Below are 17,483 nucleotides of genomic sequence, written 5' to 3'. Positions count from 1 at the left end.
CGTAGAATGACCATAATGTAGGAAGCATTGCACATTCCCAGAATTGTTATCTTGGAACTTCTCGTGTGTGTGTGTGTGTGTGTGTGTGTGTGTGTGTGTGTGTGTGTGTGTGTGTGTGTGTGGTTGATATATATTAATCCTTCTAGGCACTAGTATTGACAAAGTGTGAGTCAATATCAGGGGATCTAGTCTCACGATATTATGTTAGTCTTCACAGTTGGGATGATTTATGCAGACAAGGCATTTCTCGGGCATCCACCACACCCATTCGATCGGCGTAACATGATTAATCGTTTCATGTCATGATGGATATATAGCTGACTTACAATTGTTGTAAATCAGTAAAATTTATACTTTTTTTTTTTTAAAGCGAGCCGGTTGTTAACAAGTGTGTGTGTGTGTGTGTGTGTGTGTGTGTGTGTGTGTGTGTGTGTGTGTGTGTGTGTGTGTGTGTGTGTGTGTGTGTGTGTGTGTAATCCTCCAAAATACACTATCCCATCATGAGAACATGAGTAGATTAAAAAAAAAAAAAAACGGTTTTATCTACTGAGATCAGGTAACCTGCCTTTCACATTTAACAACTGCTTCAATGCATGGTAAAAAAAAAAAAAAAAAACTTGCATAATGTAAGGCACGTACAGTTTTCGAGAAATCACTCTTGGACCAATTATGATTCCACACATCGCGACCGATAGATCTAATGGAACCACAAGAATCAATCACGCTATCTCCAAACTTCACTGTTCGGACGACGCGATCAGGGTTTATTTTTAAAGCGTTCTCCAGGCATCTTCCACACAGTATACTTGCAGCAGATATTGGAAGAGCATGTAATGTGACCCGTTGTTTTATGATCCAAGTCCTGTGTGCTTTGGTCCATGCTAATGGTTACTGTCAACGACTGCAGAGCTACAGCTGTTTGGTATAGCACGGAGCTATTTAAGTGTTGGAAGCACTTACGAAATTGCTTGTAGCTGCTCGCATTTCCAACTCCTAGTTTTCTAGAGTCTGAAATAACAAGATTATATACATCGTATAATTAGCTTTCTCAAGGAGTATCAAATTCCGTCTCACCATTTTCGGTGAACTGTCTCCTTGTGTAATTTATTTCTTTTAAATTTGTGTTGAGCAATAACACGTATGATTTTCCCGAATGACGACACTCTTAACTCTTTAGGGACTCATCGTTCGACATATAAGATCGAAATGACTTGCAATTGAAGCAATGATCGATCTTCTTTATACGCAAAAAAATTTGCAGTCACCTGTGTTTATACAATCGGAGGAATGTCCCGTGACTTTTGGATAGGACATTATCTACATATGTCTGAAAAATAGCATTAAATAGATGCTGGAATTATTCCTTCTGCTACAACAGAACTTCAACAATGCGAACGACAAAATTATATTCTTTAATACATAATGTCGCAGTTGTTTCTGACTGGTAAAGAGAATTTTCATTAATCCTCTAAGTGCTCGTATCCCTGCTTTGACGAATCACGAAAAGCTGAAAATGAGACGGGGTGTTGGAACACTCTCAGTTGGAATCACGCAAGCCCATGATTATTAGAAATCGTTGGCAGGTCATCAGTATTCTATATAGCGGACTAATTACTAACTAATCGGCTGTATTCTTCAGGAATGGGAAAGAGGGGATTTTTTTTTTTTTTTAATTCGGAAACTTTTTTCGCCAAAGGCATTCCCTATTCGTTCATATTTTCGATTCTCCGATGCTTTACTTCCTTTCCCAGTGACGACAGATTGTGCTTACGTGTGCAAACTCCAGTCACGAACTTGGAATACGCGACTATCGGATGATTAATGGATTCCGAGGTTTTGGAAGGCAGGTTACTTCGCGTAAAAAAATAAAAAAGTCATTTTTAGCAATAACAGAATCTGTTCAGGTGAGTTACCAGAAAAACTTTAGAATTTCCGTTCCCTCCCCTCTCTCTATCTTTCAGTTTAGACTTTCGCCTTACAGACTGAAAAAAAAAAAGCGATTTCCGAAAATATCCTCTGTTTTATTATTATTATTATTATCTGAGACCTCCAAGTAGTCAAGGACTCATCGAGGGAGGCTGTAAATTACCCAACCCAGCTATCATACCTTCCCTTAAATTAATTTACACTAGATGCATTCACTACCCCTAAGGGCAAATTATTCCACTCACTCACTGCTCTCTGAGAGAAAAACCTAGCTCTTACCCCTTTCTTGACTGAGAACAACCTTAACTTCCATGGGTGCCCCGTGTTCTCTCCTCGCCTTCCATATAAAACGAAAAATTTCAAAGTTTATAGACCTCTATCATATCACCTCTCTTTCTCCTGTTAACCAGAGTCTGTAATCCACATACTCGCAATCTGTCCTCATAATCTAAATCCCATAATCCGGATATAATCTTTGTAACTTTTCTTTGCACCCTTTCCAGTTTCTTTATCCCCTTGGAACCCGGGAGACCAAATCTGCGCACAGTAATCCAAGTGTGGTCTTATCCAAGTCTTATAAAGAGGCAAAATTACTTCCTTATCCTTACATGTCAAGGTTCGCTTCAGCATAGAAATTATCTTCTGAGTTGTATTTGCAACTTTTGCTATGTGACCTTTGAACTTTAAATTCTTATCCACTAATACACCAAGATCCCTTGCCTCTTCAGTTTCTTGTAGCATAACTCCGCTAATATAATATGCCGCTGGATCTCTAATCACGCCAAAGTGCATAACTTTACACTTACTAACATTAAACTGAGAGCCATTTTTGTTTGCCCAGGTTTCCAGCCTATTGAAATCATTTTGTAATTGCTGAATATCAGTAGCATCCCTGATTGCCCTGCCTATCTTCGCATCATCAGCAAACAATTGCAAATCTGATGATTGACCCTGCTTGAAGTCATTAATGTATAGATTGAACAATAACGGCCCAAGGATTGAACCCTGAGGTACACCACTGGTTACCTTAAATCTGGCAGATTCACACTGTATACCACTTTTTGATATCTGTCTGTCAACCATCCCCTGATCCAAGTCAATATATTATATTCCAATCTCATATTCTCCAATTTACGCAACAGCCTCTCGTGTGGTATCCTATCCAATGCCTTTGAAAAATCCAACATTATCACAGTGCATCCATTTCCTTTATCCAACTCGGCCGTAACATTGTTATAAAATATGAGCAAATGGCTAAAACATGACCTTCCTTTAGTAAACCCATGCTGTTCCCTGCAGAGTATAGAATGATTGTCTACCCATTTCTGTATGCGAGTTCTTACTAACTTCTCTAAAATCTTCACTACCACACCAGAAATACTAATAGGTCGGTAGTGACTAGGTCTGGGACCAACCGGAGAGAAAAATAGGCATTTAACAATCAATCGACTGTTAATTGAAGAGGGAATTGTGAAGTCAGCAGGTACTACTTTTCAGGGACTTTTGTAAATAAAGGGTATCTCTGAAAGATGTAAATATCTTAGTTCAGAGTTCATAATACTTCATTTAACTGCGTACATTTTAAATGAAGTTTTAAAATTTAGTGCATACATGAATTAACATTCTATTAAGAGATAAAGAGATGGTTTTCTGTGTGCAACAATTCGTTTCGCTGTATATGAAAAGTTGATATTCTTCGTAAATTCGACAGCTTCGTTCAGTTTGGGAGCCAAATGTCTTCGGGGTGCATTCTTAAAATAAGTAACATCTTCCCCTTTGTTACAAACCATCACATAAAATAACCCCATCCAATAAAAAAAAGAGGTAAAAATATGGGTTTCAGTTTCAGTATCCAAGGAAGTACATTAGCTTGCCTTGTAAAAAAAAAAATTCTCTTTCCCATTCAAATGAACAAATGTTTCATAAAAATAAATATTTTAATATGCTGGTTCCATAATATAAAGTAAAACAAATTTAATACAATTACAGTATCAGTAATTATTTAATAAATTAAATTATGAACTAAAAATAAATAAATAAATAAAAATTATGAACTAAATTTTTTTCGAAAGGAAGTTAAAAAAAAAAAAAAAAAAAAAAAAAAAAACTCCTTTAGCCCTAGCTAAACGTTAAGAAGTCGGTGGGAAGCAGATCTCCACACTTGGTCATCACCAATATCCGAGTCCATGGGTACTGATTATTTTAAACGCTTTAGGACGAGAGTACGACAGACAGCTGATGTCGTTATCCTTAACCCTAACTCGTTCTACTGTCGGAAATAGTTCGAGTTCTATGATTGAATTTTCTGCAATGCAGGATTAAAAACAGGAGTTTCCTGAATGGGGGGAAAAACTATTTGCATACGCCAATGAACTAACTCGGGAACTGCAAAAAAGGCCTAGGAAGAGTTTCTCTAGAATCGAGTCGGTTCCCTAGACCTAAAAGGAGCCTTTTTGATTATAACCATTTGCAATTTTCGTGGTCAATCTGAGGCTGTCATTTTAATTCTGGCAGTGAAATATATCTGTGTGCGCGTATGTGTGATATATCTGAGTACTGTATTTGTAAGGATGTATTCCTTAGGAATACATCCTTACAAAGGATGTATTCCTAAGGAATACATCCTTTGTAAGGATTTCGTAGTAATTGCTCCATTTTTTTTTTATTTGTTTTATTTTTCATTACTTTTTTTTGTTATCGGACGGCTGTATTTAAAAAGGACTTGTCTCGAAGAAAAAAACGATTATTTGCAAGTGGTGAACAAATAATGAGCGCAACCTTCTTTACGTATAAATTCCATTGATAATTATTTTGCTGGATGATAAACGAGACTGAGGTCACAACACTCAAATCGGTCTCTGCCGTCGCATTTCTTGCTTTTGCTCAAGGAAAACACCTGTAATAATTCACTGAAAATCTTTTGCAGTGCAATGAATAAGCACTCAAAACGAAGCGAATGGCAAATAGCAGAATCATTGGAAAACCGTACAGTTGGCTTCAAATTTCAAATCGACACACACAATCGCTACTGCTCAATTCTCAGTAGTAGGTTGTAAAACAATCCCTGTTCTCTTATTATGAATAAATTATTCCAAAGCAGTGTAGGGTGGATGGCTTATGATTATTTCATTAGCAACAGACTGTTCAAATGCATTCACATATTACAGCAACGCCTAGGACATAAAACGTTAGCACATTAAAAGCTTTACGCAGGGCGAGAAAAATGTATTATTTTATTATGTTCAGGGATAACAATTTCCTTTCTCTCTTAGAATACATTTTTTTTTTCCCGTGCGTGGTAGAGTAGAGGAGAAATGAGAGCACGTGTTGTTTGTATTTTGTAAATAATCTGAAAGCTTATCACAAACGGTAGATAACCACGCAGTCTGTTCTTTGAGTAATGTTTTTAGGCGTGTTTCACAGCAATGCGATAGCGTTACAGAATCACTTAGCCAGTGAACCAGTATTTGTTCGTGTGCGTGCATATTAACAGCGTCACAAGTGGAAAACATTTTGACGAAAATTTGATATTGGACTACCGGTTTCGAAACATTTAAAAAAAGTACAATAAAATTAATATAATTAGAAAATTAACTAGTTAGTAATGATGGAAGTTTTTTTTTTCACTTGGCTATGCTACCAATTATATATTTGGTTTAATCCTTTATCCAAGTGTAAGCAAACAAAGTTTGCGCCTGAAGTTTGCTTACACTTGGATAAAGGATTAAACCAAATATATAATTGGTAGCATAGCCAAGTGAAAAAACTCCCATCAACTATTTCTAATCCAGAGAATTTTAATAATAAAGTGCGACACCTTTTGGCAACTCGTATATGGAAATATGACATCTCCATTACTTTCACCTTAGTATCACTACTTCTGGGTCTGACTTCCACTGACGAGACCCCTATGGGCCGAAACCGGTTGGAAGTTTGGATGGTGGATGGCAATGCTGTAGCCAATGAAGTTCTAACTGAGGCTCGGCTGTTGCTCCTCAGATGAAATACGAGTGGTTCTGCTCGGTGAGCCTGCCACTGGGTAGAGCCAAACGCTGAGAGTTCTTCTCAGTGACAGGATGAGCCTGTTACTGAGGAGAACAACGTTGAGTTTTGATCCTTCGGGTCGCTCATTGTTGGGGGTCACGAGTTTTTTTTAGAGAGGTAACTCCTCACATAATACAGGGAAACCGGTCTGGGTAGTGACCCTTCCCTTAATGCATAGCATTATACATGTCCACAAGGAGATGTGTTTTGCATTATGGGATATTAAGGCAAGTGATGAGAAGTTATACCACCTTTACCACGAGTTGCCCTAGTCCTGAAAATACTTCAGGCGCAAACTTTGTTTGCTTACACTTGGATAAAGGATTAAACCAAGTATATAATTGGTAGTTAGTGGTGGCTAAAAGCTCTGGTGAAAACAATTATCCTGCTGAAAAACCCTGCTATGTTCACATCCTCTAACTCACCTTTATGAAGGTTCGTCGTATCATATTTCCTAAATATGATACGAACCTAGGTCTTTGCAACTTACAACTAAATTTTTAATCAAACATAAAAGAAATAAGCCGGAACATTTTTTGGAAATGTCTAATGCTGAAGAATTTACCTATTTTAACACACCATTGAGTAACTTCAGTCATGTGATATTAAACAAAGTCATTGTTGACTGAAACTCTTCGACTGAGGAATGAAAAAAAAAAGCAGATGTCTTTCTCTCTTCATCTACTGTCATGGTTTGACAACAATTCAAGTATCCAAGATAGTCATGTATTAAAGATAACTCGTGTTTTGTCAGGGTAGCTTTCTTATCTTGGTAATACAAGTCACTGAAGTGTGCTATTTATTTAACGTCTCAAATGGTGTTTGGATGAGTCACTGAAATGACTGTATTTTTCAAGTTATCATATAGTGGAGATAAAATTACTAAGAGGATATTTCGATGCTGAAAATGTACCGGAACTTTCCTAAGATAAAACATTACGTTTTCTTCGCCAGTCGTATTAGTTACTATCATTGGTAAGTGTGTATTTCCGCATTACTAGAAGATGGTTCAGTTTCCAACTATAAATACGTTTAACCCATTTGTACAGCAATGCATTTAATCAACGTACCGAACAAAGAACTACTTTCAGATCATGTTTGAGAGTAGTGTGTATCATTTTAGAGAAGATTATGATACGAACCTAGATGGCAGGGTTTTTTCCTTCCTAAAACTCGCATTTTTCACCCCAAAGCAGGGAAACCGGCCAAGAGAACAACACACGTCACGAAAAAGCCTAATATACTGGGTTTCATATTTCACACTTGCTCGAACAACTCATCTAAAGCAGCATTCCTTTCTGTGCTGAATGTTAAGAAATGAGTAAGCGAACCCGTTTTGAAATAAAATTAATTCATTCAGTATTTAATTAAGCATTTTTTCATTATATACAGTTTAAGTATAAATTATTAAATGTATTTAATTGTACGCTTACAAATAATGTCTATAAACGTAGAAGTGTTTATATGTATATTGATATTTTTCAAGCATGAACAAAAAAAGAAAAAGAAAAAGAAAAAAGAAGTTTCGTATTAAGTTAGTCAACAACCTTAAAAAACCTTTATTATATGTCTGTAAGAGCTCAATGGAGTCCATTCAAATGAGGCAGCCACATTATGAGGCTTCACCCCCCCACACACACACAAGTTTCATCACTAGCCTGCATCATTAAGCTAACTTTTGCATCAAATTAATGATCGAAGTTATTTGGTACTCACCAGAAGAATTGTTCAAATGGTTTTAAAAATAATCTTCTCTTTGCAGACAGTCCAGGTGTGACTATTCGTTTCAAGCATTCATCAGTGAAGCCAGCGAGAATTTCATCAGCAGCACTTGTTATGCAGTCAAATTACTCTGCTCAGTAATTGTGAAAGTGGCTTTACAAGAATACGCCCTTTCCTCCCTTCTGTTTTCCTTCGAATAAAAAGATCTTAAGTATATGCATTTCTTATTTTTAATGACCCACCCTTATTCAGGATTTCTAATTAATTTGTTTTCTTTAATGTACAAGATGGTAGACAAGGTCATGTAATCCTATTCCGAAAAAGGATTTATCTACATCTTTCATGAGTCATCCACCTCTACGGCAATCTTGTAAGGAGAGGAGTATTGAAGAGAAGAAAAAAAAATGGTATATTGCCCTCCTGTGAGGAACTTATCAACGAGTCATATACTTGCGTCGCTTCCAACAAATTTTTCTTTTGTTTTCTTTTAGGAAGAAGGAGCGATATTGAGATATATTGCAGCCTAAGTAATAGCGCAGTATGTTTTAACGGTTTGTGGACACTCCCCCACTCCAGTTACTTTCGACCCAAATTAGATCAAAAAGTAAATATAATCTTTAAACAAACCAAGATAATACAACTACCACTAATAAAAACGATTTCAAGATCGTAAAATTCAAAACCTAAATTTTGTTAGTTTTAAATTCCACCTGAAAATTATATTTGTTAACCCACAAGAAGAAACTCCCTTCATTAACATTTCCACTTATAAAATTTCATCAAGATGGACAGAAAAATTTGAATGTGCGAAAGAGCATTGGCACATGAAAAACTTCAATATTCTGAATATCTCCATATCAAATAGTTATTCCAGTGACATTCCCATTTTTTAATAATTCAATTAAATAAGTTCTTCAGCCGGTTCTTCCCGCCCCCCAGGATTCCTGGGTTGGAATGGTAGAAAATCATAGCTAAGAAGAATGCGTGCATTCTTCGGCTGTTTTTTTCTCTCCCCCCCCCCCCCCCCCCCCCAGGAAATACACTAGCTTCTGTGAGGAAAACCTCAGCGTCTTAATACGAAGCATTCATGAGATTGGCTGGCTTCATATCAAACTAAAAAAGTCTTCATAAAACTTTCTCTCGTATCCTCAGCATTTTAATCCTGATCTGTCTTATCAAAGGACATTGTCGTACTGATTACGCTACTGTCACGGAAGGAAAAATTCGAATTTGTATTAGAGAAAAATACCCGAATACAACTTCATCTAGTTCTGGGGTGTATCGAACTGGTCTTTCAAATCAAATGATACTCTTCTTCAAAGCTTTTAATAATGGTAAATTGGATTGGGTAACGAAGTGCTGTCTGCTATGTCTGAAAATCGAATAATATGTGGCATAAGTGTGAATTTATAGTTATGAATATTCCACAGGTTTTTCTATATATGAAAATCGAATGCCCTATAAGATTGGTTCGTTTGCTCGAAAAAAAAAATTTTTTTTAACTGGAAATACTATGGACAGTACTGCCTGAGATCGCTTACGTCACAGTGAAAATTTCCAAGAAAGTAAACAGGAAAAAAAAAAAAAAACTTCCTCCAATTTTTCACAGAATTCAAAACCCAGACCTTGTATTTCATATTACACAAAAGACTCGGTCCATCCACATCAAATTCCTTTCTTCTTTCTAAACCACATACAGCACTGTCGTGTGTAGGCAAGGGACCTCTTGTATGAGGGACTAATATTTTAAAAAAACAAATCCACAGTAGAATAAATATGTATTTATATTTAGTAGTTTCGCAGGCTGCTTCCTAAAAATAAAAATTAAAAAAAAAATAATAATAAAAATACCATTTTCAAGATAAAAGCTAGTAATTTTTCCCTTTTTAACGACAATTAATGAACTAAATGAGTAACATTTTTAATGATATACATATATATGTTAGTTTATACTGAGAAAGCAAGGCTACAGAGCCAGAAAACTTAGTAGACATGAATACATTGCTATAATACTTCGGATATACTGTGCTATCTAAAGTAATACGGAAAGTAATCCCAGTTTTTTAAAAACATATAGCTTGGGATATCCCGCTACTATCCGTTCCTAATGCATCCCTGAAAGCTTGTCAGACAGCGAAGCACATTTTCGCAACAAGATGCACATAATTTAAAGGAATGACAGTTATACTACCAAGGCCGTATTCATGGGTGTGCGAACTGTGCGGTGGCACAGGGCCCCGCAAAGCGCAAAAAATTGAAAAAAGAAAATCAATTTAAATTATTATATAAATTAATATTGTAATTATTATATAAAAATATTATTATATATAAAAATATATGTATATAATTTTACAACCAACTATTGTTGTTATAGTAAGCGAAATAAGATCGTAGCGCTAGAGCGGTAGTATTTGAAACTACTCTAAGATATATAACAATATCGTACAACATAGTGTTAAATAGGGAAAAGTGCATTTTAAAACAGGTGTTTTTAATAATTTTAAGGAGTTTTTTTATTTTAGTTTATTATTTTATGAACAAGTAAGTATATACACGTACTGTCATGGCAATTTTCTTATGTGACATTACTTGCAAAACATCTTTAAAAAAATATTTTGTAAACTGGTTTTAGGTTATCCGACATCAGAATTTTTCTTCAATAGGAGTTTTCAATCTATATTAGAATTATTTATTTTCTGATATTATCTATTTTATATATATTTTATCAGGTAAGTAATTTTGTTTTAATTTATTAATTTATTTTATAATTAAATCTATCATATTTAATTCTAGAGTATGACTAGTCGTGAGAGAGATTATTATGGAAGAAAATACCCAAGTGGGCATGAAAAACGAAAGCGAAAGCAAGAAAATGAGGAACGTCAAAGAAATTCACTATTTAAATTTATGAAGTTGAACTCATATATTTGTTCAGATATATCAGTTGATAACGGGAGTTCTGAAATAACTACAAACAGTTCTTCAGCTTCAACATTAATTAATAATGAGAGTTCTGAAATACTCCAAGGAAGCGGAGAACTTGAGACGTTTGGTCAAACAATGAATATTGAAGATCCTAAAACTGAGACACCAGGGGAAGGTGAACTATTTACTATTGATGATCCAGCAACGTGACCAAAATTTTGAACAACGCAACACTAACACAAATTGTACAACGTGGTCCACCGTCTCCTCCGACTGAAAATGATTTTCCAAAAGATGACAAAAAGGTGTTTTTACACAGCTCGGTATGTTAGGACAATTGCAAAAGAGAGAAGCAAAACAGAAGATGGCTTGTATATTCAAACTTTTCCAACTCTATTTTTTGTTTTTGTTGCAAATTATTTTCTTCCGATGATAATTTTTTTATCTAATAATGGCTTTTCTGACTGGCGACATGTAAGTAGAAGATTAAAGTCGCACGAACGAAATTCAGTACACATGAAATGCATGTATTAATGGACACAAATCGAATGGAATTTAAAAAATCACAATGCATGGCTTATTTTTCACGGTATTAACAACACCACAAACACTTTTATCAACAAAGATGTTTTATTAACGTTAATATTTCGCTGATTTTCAACTCAGCATCATCAGAGCACAACACACATGTAAACGCGACAGTGAGTGAGTGAAACAATATAATTTGCAAAAGACAAAAGATCTAAAGTCCTATTTTTGGCGCCCTCTAACGAAAAAAAAAAAAAAAAGCAGTTATCCAGGAGTTTTTCTTAGGATAACCGTCTCCCAAATTTTTGGGAAATTAATGCAACCATATTTGTTAAGGTTGGGAGAATTCTTCAAAGCCATTGCTGACTCAAAAAAATAATCTTTCAGATCTATAACGACTCCTAAATAGCACATTCGTTTTCCTCCCCCACATATAAACTGGCCCGGCATTTAGCTAAGTCGCTTGCCCCTCTACTGGCAACTCCTCTACTTTTGTAAAAAAATTCAATCCATTTCAAAACACTGGTTAAAAATCTAATCCTAAAAAATTCAGACATAATGGTTAGTTTCGATGTCACCTCCCTATTTACCAATGTACCACTTATAGACACTCTTGATTTAATCAAGTCTAAATTTCCCCCAGATATTTTTGAATTATTTCAATTTACCATGAATGCAGGTTACTTTACATGGGGGGGGGGGATTCTACAAACAGATTAATGGTACTGCTATGGGTTCCCCCCTCTCTCTCCCCCGTTAGCAAATTTTTACATGGAACGCTTTGAAAACAAAGTACTTACCACAGCTACTTACAAGCCACAAGTGTGGTTGCGCTATGTAGATGATGTGTTTGCCATCTGGCCCCATGGACAAGACACTTTGGATGCTTTTGTCACCTACCTAAACAGCCAACACCCCAAAATTCACTTCACAGTAGAAAAATAATCAAATAACTGTTTACCATTTCTTGACACATTAGTCACCCGCCTTTCAGATGGATCACTATCTTTTTCTATTTACAGAAAGCCCACACACACTGGAAGATACCTACATAAACAATCACATCATCATCCAGTCCAATAGTACGGCATTTTAAAAACACTTACACACAGAGCCAGAGCCATTTGTTCTAACGATACAGCTCTGACCACTGAACTCCACTACCTGTGCCATACGTTCTTAGCCAACGGCTACAATCCCTACAAAATAGATAAAATACTACATAGGCCCATTACTCGGCCCTCCCCTAATACACAAGAATACAACATGACCATTTCTATTCCCTATATCAGAGGTACATCGGAAAAGATAGCCAAAGTATTGTTGAAACATGGCCTTCACACCACCTTCAAACCTCATGTCAAGCTGGCAACTCTGATCCGCTCGCCAAAGGATAACCTTCACCCTTTAGCACACCCAGGAGTGTATGAAGTTCCATGTGACTGTGACTTGGCCTATTATGGGCAAACAGGAAGATCAGTGAACATCCGCCTGGAAGAACATGAAAGATACATTCGCTACTATTACTATGGCAAGTCGGGACTGGCAGACCACGCTTTGGACACTCCTTCACACAGGATTAGATGGAGGAAAACGAATGTGCTATTTAGGAGTCGTCATAGATCTGAAAGATTATTTTTTGAGTCAGCAATGGCTTTGAAGAATTCTCCCAACCTTAACAAATATGGTTGCATTAATTTGCCAAAAATTTGGGAGACGGTTATCCTAAGAAAAACTCCTGGATAACTGCTGTTTTTTTTTTTTCGTTAGAGGGCGCCAAAAATAGGACTTTAGATCTTTTGTCTTTTGCAATTATATTGTTTCACTCACTCACTGTCGCGTTTACATGTGTGTTGTGCTCTGATGATGCTGAGTTGAAAATCAGCGAAATATTAGCGTTAATAAAACATCTTTGTTGATAAAAGTGTTTGTGGTGTTGTTAATGCCGTGAAAAATAAGTCATGAATAACCATCAACGCCTAAGCTTATCTGTTAGATTAAATCACAATACAATTGATCAGCCAAATCAAAATGTCATAAAATTTGAAGCAGAACGGTTAAGAAATGTTTTAAGACGAATAGTAGCAGCAATTCTTTATTTATCCGAACATAATTTAGCTTTTAGAAGTAATTATGATACTTTGTACACAGCCTATAATGGTAATTTGTTTGGAATCATAGAATTAATTGCAGAATTTGATCCACTTTTAAAAGATCATTTAATGCGATGTTCTGAAAAAAAAATTATAGGTGAGAAACAAAATTCGTATCTATCACCCATTGTGCAAAATCAATAATTGTTGATAATGGAACCAAAATTCAACAAAATATTGTAAATATGATACGACAGGCAAAATACTATTCAATAATTCTCGATTGTACTCCTGATGTTAGTCGTCAGGAGCAAATTTCAGTAATTTCTAGATTTTTACGTATATTTGAAGCAGATATTGAAATTCGTAAACACTTTTTGACGTCTTTAACAACTAATGACACTACTGGTAAAATGTATATATGAAAATATAAAATCACTTTTGAATAAATTAAATCATAATTTAAATTTGGTTTTAGAGGATGTCGCAAAATCAATTATAGCAATAAAATTTTTTAATGTTATACAAAAAATACATATACATTATTTGCTGCCTCAACTTCACGTTGGGACATATTAAAGAAATTTGTGAAACGATTAACTCCAAAACCGTTATGTGATACAAAATGGGAATGTAGAATAGAATCATTTAGAGCTGTACGTTTTCAAATTCCAGAATTTTTAAAGCACTAAAAGAATTATTTATAACTGCATCAGATAATACTATCAAAGTAGAAGTGGTTTCAATATATGAACAAATAGATTCATTTGAGTTTATACTAAGTCAAATTTGGTATGAGCTTTTGTCAAAAGTTAATTTAGGAAGCAAAGTATTACAAAATGCAAAAATTCCCATAGACGTAGCAACTAAGCATATTAAAGAATTAGTGCAGTACTTTGAAGAGCAGAGAATATCAGGATTTGATAGCTGGTTTGAGATCGCTAAAGAACTGTCAAATCTATTAGAAATAGAAATTAAATTTAAAGAAAGTCGAGTACGTCGAAAAGTATTTTTTGATTATGAAACGCCTGATGTTGAATTTTGATTATGAAACACATAGGTGATAACAAAGATAATTTTAGGATAAATTTTTTTTTGTAATTTTAGATACTGCTCTACAGTCCGTCAAAAAAAAGATTTGAATTGTGTAAAATTCACCAAAAATCATTTGGATTTCTTTATGATATGAAATTAATAAGAAAAATGACAGAAAATGAATTAAAATTTTGCTTCAAACAGCTGTATCAAAAATTAAATACAGATATTGATGAATCTGAATTTTACAATGAATTCATTATTTTTAGAAATATTGTTCCAGAAGATGCACCCAATAATATTTTAAAATTCATAATTGCAAATATTTTAAAATAATATCCAAATATTACTATGACGTTTAAAATATTATTGATCAGTCCAGTTAGGGTCGCATCAGCAGAAAGGTCATTTTCCAAATTAAAATTAATAAAAACCTATTTGCAATCTTCTATGTCTCAAGAACGTTTGTCGTCCCTGACAATAATATCTATAGAGCATGAAATTGCAAAAAATTTCAATTTTGATAGCGTTATAAATGATTTTATTGATATTTTATTGATAAGCGTTATTGATAATTTTATTGATAATTAGGTTAAATAAAATATAATATATTAAGATTTCTTTTAAATCTTATAAGTTGTTATACGTATATTTGATTCTTTATAGTAAAAATGGATATTTTTTCATATTTTTATATTATTATTTATATTATTAAATAAATCATTGTTCTAGCGTATTTATACGATAATGTGTACTTACATAAAAAAATAATATATCATGTACATACAAACATTTCTTTTTTAACTAATTTTTTTTCCTTTACTTAAATTGATGCTAAAGAGCATACTTGTTTATTTATGTGCATAAATATTTTTCATATTTGATTTATTTAATCAAATAAGATATTCTTCCATTTAAAATTTCCATAAATGTTACTAACTTTCAGGGGCCCTGCAAAATGTAGAAACGGCCCTGTATACTACGACCAACTATCGTAAACATGCATATCATAATATTGCCTTGAACAAACTCAGCAATATCGATTGCTGTAATGTTCTGCAAGTGTGTTCTGGTAGACAGGTGGAAATGCACTGGACTTCAATGGTGAAAGATGCAGATAGGCCGCCTACCAATTTCGAAAAATTTAGGATGGAAATTAAATAAATATTATGGATCAGTTATCTCTATATAATATGGTTATTTCCTTCACAAGTTTCGAGCTCTGGGGAAGATGTACTTTTACTTACGATGAAATCACGTGTATGACCATCACTCTTATTGAATTCCCATAATAATTCCCCCCCTTCTCCTCCATGCAATATATACATGAACTAGCAGACATCCATTCGTGTAAGAGCGTTATAATATATATCTGAAATTGATTTTATCGGCCGTGGCAATCTCATGACTTTGGTTGCTAACATTCGCTAGAATATTCCATCTTTGATCAAAAAATGCGATGATAAACAAAAAATGAATTCGGTTTCACAAAGATAAACTTATATGTAATAATACTAATTCCATTTTCTTTTTATTGTAGCGTTTTAAGTTTTATTAAGAAATTATTATTAAGAGCTTTTATCCTGTGCTAGTCCGACTTTTCAAATGTCTTCAGTACATGGTGGAAACGAAAGTACTGTTATTTCAAATCTGAACATTTCTCACTTCAAAATTGAAGGGGGGGGGGGTGTTGGATAGTAGATTATGAAGCGATTAATATAAGTCTGAATTGCTGATTACTCTTGACGGACATATGTATTTCCCCATGGGTGAAAATTAACCAAAGCTTCTATGATTATTACCAGTTATAATCGCAGGACAGGATACAGCTAATGAAGTCGTTTCACCAGGCCTACCCCCCCCCCACCTCTGAAATGGATAGATCGTTGAAGAGTCATGGCAGTGACTTAAGTATAGCAATGAACTACAGACTACTTTTATTCCAAGAACCCTGTTGTACCCTGATTGGACTTATTGAGCTACTGTGATGATATTCAGCTTAGAATGAACTAAACATTACTTATCTAACCTCTAAAACATATTTATCTGAATATGACCAAACCCGAAAACGTGATGACAGGGTCCCTCTCAGAAATTTAGTTCTCATTTTAATGTGATCGGACTGAATTTCTCAACAGATCTCAATCTGCTCAAAAAGCAATCAAAAGCGATCCTTGCAGTGCAATCTGCAAGGATCGCTTCCTTCGCATCTTTCAATAATTTAAACTAAATTCGGAATGTTATTTTCCCGTAGACTACTTAATGCACGCTAATAATTTCAGCAGAATCGGATCAATGTCTATGGCATTATCGCTTTTAACCAGACCCACTCCCTTTGTTCACATTGATCAACTTATTTGGACTAATTATTCTTCGATTGTTTTACTCGGTTCGTATTAAAAATCTTGTATATAAAAAAATTGAGCAATTTAATTACTTGACTATTTTTTTTATTTGTTAACAATGTAAATTCCACTTTGAAGCAAGGTCCTAACAGCAGTAACAATTCACTGTTCATTAAGAGCCAGTAGTAACTCTAAACCAGGTGCTGTGGCGAGTAAATCGAAATATTCGAACTGTTGCAGCACCTGTTCTAAGTTTAATATTGTTCCACTCGTCACTTTCACTCGACACAGGTATTCCACCTATACAGCGTGCCAAATTTGAAGCTTTAATTCCAATTTAAACGAAAAAAGAAAAAAAAAAAACGGAGCACTTTCAAAATAGCGAGAAACATCCCCCAATGTATCACTGTTGACATTAATTATCGAATATAAATTCCAGTTTGAAATTTCAGCAATAACAATAATTATTAAAAATAATGTCAGTAAAGCAGCCTCTTCTAAATTGCAGCCAGTCTTCTCCTACTTCCCAAGTACTTACTATTTACATTTTTTAACGAGATATAACTGCTAAGTATATAATTACGAGAAGTTCTCATTGTGTTCTTTCCTATTGTCAGCATAAATTTAAGATAGTCAAATTCAGGTGCTTATACGGATTCGCTGTTTGGAATTAAACGAAACTAGCTACAAAATTCAAATGAACCATCTAGCTTGCGAGATTGAAAACGATTTCCCACTGGATCCATTCAAGGGGGGGGGGACGTTTGGTAATAATAATCAAAGGCTATAAAAATAAAAATAATTACAAATTTATAACATGCAAATACGCCTATTTCCTAGTTTATTTTTCAGCTTACGAAATACA

At 34.6% G+C, this 17,483-nt stretch overlaps 1 protein-coding gene across 1 annotated transcript in view; it reads right to left on the bottom strand.

The window, feature by feature from the left end:
- Positions 1-17,483, bottom strand: part of LOC150110503 (TNF receptor-associated factor 5-like) — a 101,643-nt gene that overhangs the window by 82,883 nt on the left and 1,277 nt on the right. The gene's annotated exons all lie outside the window — the stretch shown is intronic.

The sequence above is a fragment of the Typopeltis vanoorti genome, chromosome 1, assembly GCF_054136105.1.
Source record: "Typopeltis vanoorti isolate ZY-2024b chromosome 1, IOZ_Tvanoo_1.0, whole genome shotgun sequence".
Taxonomy (NCBI): Eukaryota; Metazoa; Arthropoda; class Arachnida; order Uropygi; family Thelyphonidae; genus Typopeltis; species Typopeltis vanoorti.
Note: the sequence above shows the minus strand (reverse complement) of the source record. Positions and strands in the feature narration are given on the sequence as shown.